This window comes from Felis catus, chromosome X, assembly GCF_018350175.1.
Source record: "Felis catus isolate Fca126 chromosome X, F.catus_Fca126_mat1.0, whole genome shotgun sequence".
Classification (NCBI taxonomy): domain Eukaryota; kingdom Metazoa; phylum Chordata; class Mammalia; order Carnivora; family Felidae; genus Felis; species Felis catus.
In genome coordinates this window covers 107306287-107311635 of record NC_058386.1, presented here as the reverse complement: position 1 = coordinate 107311635, position 5349 = coordinate 107306287, and positions in this window count along the sequence as shown.

Here is a 5349-nt window from a genome sequence, read left to right as displayed (position 1 = left end):
GCTCCACGGACTGGCGGGAGGGAGCCAGCCGGGGCGGAGGGGCGGCTCGCCGGCCAAGCAGAGGCCCCAAGTCTGGCTGGCAAAAGCGGAGGGGCCTGACGGACTGTGTTCCCACAACAAGTGTGACTTAGCATCTGGGAGGTCATAAGTTAACAGCTCTGCTCGGAAAGCGGGAAGGCTGGAGGACAAAGGGAGGGAGAGCTGCTGAGCCCCCGGACGACAGAGCTCAGTTTGGTGAGGAACAAAGGCGCTCGCCAGCGCCATCTCCCCCGCCCATCCCCCAGCCAAAATCCCAAAGAGAACCAGTTCCTGCCAGGGAACTTGCTCGCTCCCGCTCCGCGCAAACACCCAACTCTGCACTTCTGCGGAGCCAAACCTCCGGCAGCGGATCTGACTCCCTCCCGCTGCCACAGGGCCCCTCCTGAAGTGGATCACCTAAGGAGAAGCGAGCTAAGCCTGCCCCTCCTGCCCCCGTGCACCTTGCCTACCCACCCCAGCTAATACGCCAGATCCCCAGCACCACAAGCCTGGCAGTGTGCAAGTAGCCCAGACGGGCCACACCACCCCACAGTGAATCCCGCCCCTAGGAGAGGGGAAGAGAAGGCACACACCAGTCTGACTGTGGCCCCAGCGGTGGGCTGGGGGCAGACATCAGGTCTGACTGTGGCCCCGCCCACCGACTCCAGTTATACACCACAGCACAGGGGAAGTGCCCTGCAGGTCCTCACCACGCCAGGGACTATCCAAAATGACCAAGCGGAAGAATTCCCCTCAGAAGAATCTCCAGGAAATAACAACAGCTGATGAGCTGATCAAAAATGATTTAAATAATATAACAGAAAGTGAATTTAGAATAATAGTCATAAAATTAATCGCTGGGCTTGAAAACAGTATACAGGACAGCAGAGAATCTCTTGCTACAGAGATCAAGGGACTAAGGAACAGTCACGAGGAGCTGAAAAACGCTTTAAACGAAATGCATAACAAAATGGAAACCACCACAGCTCGGCTTGAAGAGGCAGAGGAGAGAATAGGTGAACTAGAAGATAAAGTTATGGAAAAAGAGGAAGCTGAGAAAAAGAGAGATAAAAAAATCCAGGAGTATGAGGGGAAAATTAGAGAACTAAGTGATACACTAAAAAGAAATAATATACGCATAATTGGTATCCCAGAGGAGGAAGAGAGAGGGAAAGGTGCTGAAGGGGTACTTGAAGAAATAATAGCTGAGAACTTCCCTGAACTGGGGAAGGAAAAAGGCATTGAAATCCAAGAGGCACAGAGAACTCCCTTCAGACGTAACTTGAATCGATCTTCTGCATGACATATCATAGTGAAACTGGCAAAATACAAGGATAAAGAGAAAATTCTGAAAGCAGCAAGGGGTAAACGTGCCCTCACATATAAAGGGAGACCTATAAGACTCGTGACTTATCTCTCTTTTGAAATTTGGCAGGCCAGAAAGAATTGGCACGAGATTTTCAGGGTGCTAGACAGAAAAAATATGCAGCTGAGAATCCTTTATCCAGCAAGTCTGTCATTTAGAATAGAAGGAGAGATAAAGGTCTTCCCAAACAAACAAAAACTGAAGGAATTTGTCACCACTAAACCAGCCCTACAAGAGATGCTAAGGGGGACCCTGTGAGACAAAGCCCCAGAGACATCACTACAAGCATAAAACATACAGACATCACAATGACTCTCAACCCGTATCTTTCTATAATAACACTGAATGTAAATGGATTAAATGCGCCAACCAAAAGACATAGGGTATCAGAATGGATAAAAAAACAAGACCCATCTATTTGCTGTCTACAAGAGACTCATTTTAGACCTGAGGACACCTTTAGATTGAGAGTGAGGGCATGGAGGACTATTTATCATGCGACTGGAAGCCAAAAGAAAGCTGGAGTAGCCATACTTATATCAGACAAACTAGACTTTAAATTAAAGGCTGTAACAAGAGATGAAGAAGGACATTATATAATAGTTACAGGGTCTATCCATCAGGAAGAGCTAACAATTATAAATGTCTATGCGCCGAATACCGGAGCCCCCAAATATATAAAACAATTACTCATAAACATAAGCAACCTTATTGATAAGAATGTGGTCATTGCAGGGGACTTTAACACCCCACTTACAGAAATGGATAGATCATCTAGACACACGGTCAATAAAGAAACAAGGGCCCTGAATGAGACATTGGATCAGATGGACTTGACAGATATATTTAGAACTCTGCATCCCAAAGCAACAGAATATACTTTCTTCTCGAGTGCACATGGAACATTCTCCAAGATAGATCATATACTGGGTCACAAAACAGCCCTTCATAAGTTTACAAGAATTGAAATTATACCATGCATACTTTCAGACCACAATGCTATGAAGCTTGAAATCAACCACAGAAAAAAGTCTGGAAAACCTCCAAAAGCATGGAGGTTAAAGAACACCCTACTAACAAATGAGTGGGTCAACCAGGCAATTAGAGAAGAAATTAAAAAATATATGGAAACAAACGAAAATGAAAATACAACAATCCAAACGCTTTGGGACGCAGCGAAGGCAGTCCTGAGAGGAAAATACATTGCAATCCAGGCCTATCTCAAGAAACAAGAAAAATCCCAAATAGAAAATCTAACAGCACACCTAAAGGAACTAGAAGCAGAACAGCAAAGGCAGCCTAAACCCAGCAGAAGAAGAGAAATAATAAAGATCAGAGCAGAAGTAAACAATATAGAATCTAAAAAAACTGTAGAGCAGATCAACAAAACCAAGAGTTGGTTTTTTGAAAAAATAAACAAAATTGACAAACCTCTAGCCAGGCTTCTCAAAAAGAAAAGGGAGATGACCCAAATAGATAAAATCATGAATGAAAATGGAATTATTACAACCAATCCCTCAGAGATACAAACAATTATCAGGGAATACTATGAAAAATTATATGCCATCAAATTGGACAACCTGGAAGAAATGGACAAATTCCTGAACACCCACACTCTTCCAAAACTCAATCAGGAGGAAAGAGAAAGCTTGAACAGACCCATAACCAGCGAAGAAATTGAATCGGTTATCAAAAATCTCCCAACAAATAGGAGTCCAGGACCAGATGGCTTCCCAGGGGAGTTCTACCAGACGTTTAAAGCAGAGATAATACCTATCCTTCTCAAGCTATTCCAAGAAATAGAAAGGGAAGGAAAACTTCCAGACTCATTCTATGAAGCCAGTATTACTTTGATTCCTAAACCAGACAGAGACCCAGTAAAAAAAGAGAACTACAGGCCAATATCCCTGATGAATATGGATGCAAAAATTCTCAATAAGATACTAGCAAATCGAATTCAACGGCATATAAAAAGAATTCTTCACCATGATCAAGTGGGATTCATTCCTGGGATGCAGGGCTGGTTCAACATTCGCAAATCAATCAACGTGATACATCACATTAACAAAAAAAAAAGAGAAGAACCATATGATCCTGTCAATCGATGCAGAAAAGGCCTTTGACAAAATCCAGCACCCTTTCTTAATAAAAACCCTTGAGAAAGTCGGGATAGAAGGAACATACTTAAAGATCATAAAAGCCATTTATGAAAAGCCCACAGCTAACATCATCCTCAACCTGGAAAAACTGAGAGCTTTTTCCCTGAGATCAGGAACACGACAAGGATGCCCACTCTCACCGCTGCTGTTTAACATAGTGCTGGAAGTTCTAGCATCAGCAATCAGACAACAAAAGGAAATCAAAGGCATCAAAATTGGCAAAGATGAAGTCAAGCTTTCGCTTTTTGCAGATGACATGATATTATATATGGAAAATCCGATAGACTCCACCAAAAGTCTGCTAGAACTGATACAGGAATTCAGCAAAGTTGCAGGATACAAAATCAATGTACAGAAATCAGTTGCATTCTTATACACTAACAATGAAGCAACAGAAAGACAAATAAAGAAACTGATCTCATTCACAATTGCACCAAGAAGCATAAAATACCTAGGAATAAATCTAACCAAAGATGTAAAGGATCTGTATGCTGAAAACTATAGAAAGCTTATGAAGAAAATTGAAGAAGATTTAAAGAAATGGAAAGACATTCCCTGCTCATGGATTGGAAAAATAAATATTGTCAAAATGTCAATACTACCCAAAGCTATCTACACATTCAATGCAATCCCAATCAAAATTGCACCAGCATTCTTCTCGAAACTAGAACAAGCAATCCTAAAATTCATATGGAACCACAAAAGGCCCCGAATAGCCAAAGGAATTTTGAAGAAGAAGACCAAAGCAGGAGGCATCACAATCCCAGACTTTAGCCTCTACTACAAAGCTGTCCTCATCAAGACAGCATGGTATTGGCACAAAAACAGACACATAGACCAATGGAATAGAATAGAAACCCCAGAACTAGACCCACAAACGTATGGCCAACTCATCTTTGACAAAGCAGGAAAGAACATCCAGTGGAAAAAAGACAGCCTCTTTAACAAATGGTGCTGGGAGAACTGAACAGCAACATGCAGAAGGTTGAAACTAGACCACTTTCTCACACCATTCACAAAAATAAACTCAAAATGGATAAAGGACCTAAATGTGAGACAGGAAACCATCAAAACCTTAGAGGAGAAAGCAGGAAAAGACCTCTCTGACCTCAGCCGTAGCAATCTCTTACTCGACACATCCCCAAAGGCAAGGGAATTAAAAGCAAAAGTGAATTACTGGGACCTTATGAAGATAAAAACTTCTGCACAGCAAAGGAAACAACCAACAAAACTAAAAGGCAACCAACGGAATGGGAAAAGATATTTGCAAATGACATATCGGACAAAGGGCTAGTATCCAAAATCTATAAAGAGCTCACCAAACTCCACACCCGAAAAACAAATAACCCAGTGAAGAAATGGGCAGAAAACATGAATAGACACTTCTCTAAAGAAGACATCCGGATGGCCAACAGGCACATGAAAAGATGTTCAGCGTCGCTCCTTATCAGGGAAATACAAATCAAAACCACACTCCGATATCACCTCACGCCAGTCAGAGTGGCCAAAATGAACAAATCAGGAGACTATAGATGCTGGCAAGGATGTGGAGAAACGGGAACCCTCTTGCACTGTTGGTGGGAATGCAAATTGGTGCAGCCGCTCTGGAAAGCAGTGTGGAGGTTCCTCAGAAAATTAGAAATAGACCTACCCTATGACCCAGCAATAGCACTGCTAGGAATTTATCCAAGGGATACAGGAGTACTGATGCATAGGGCCACTTGTACCCCAATGTTTATAGCAGCACTCTCAACAATAGCCAAATTATGGAAAGAGCCTAAATGTCCATCAACTGATGAATGGATA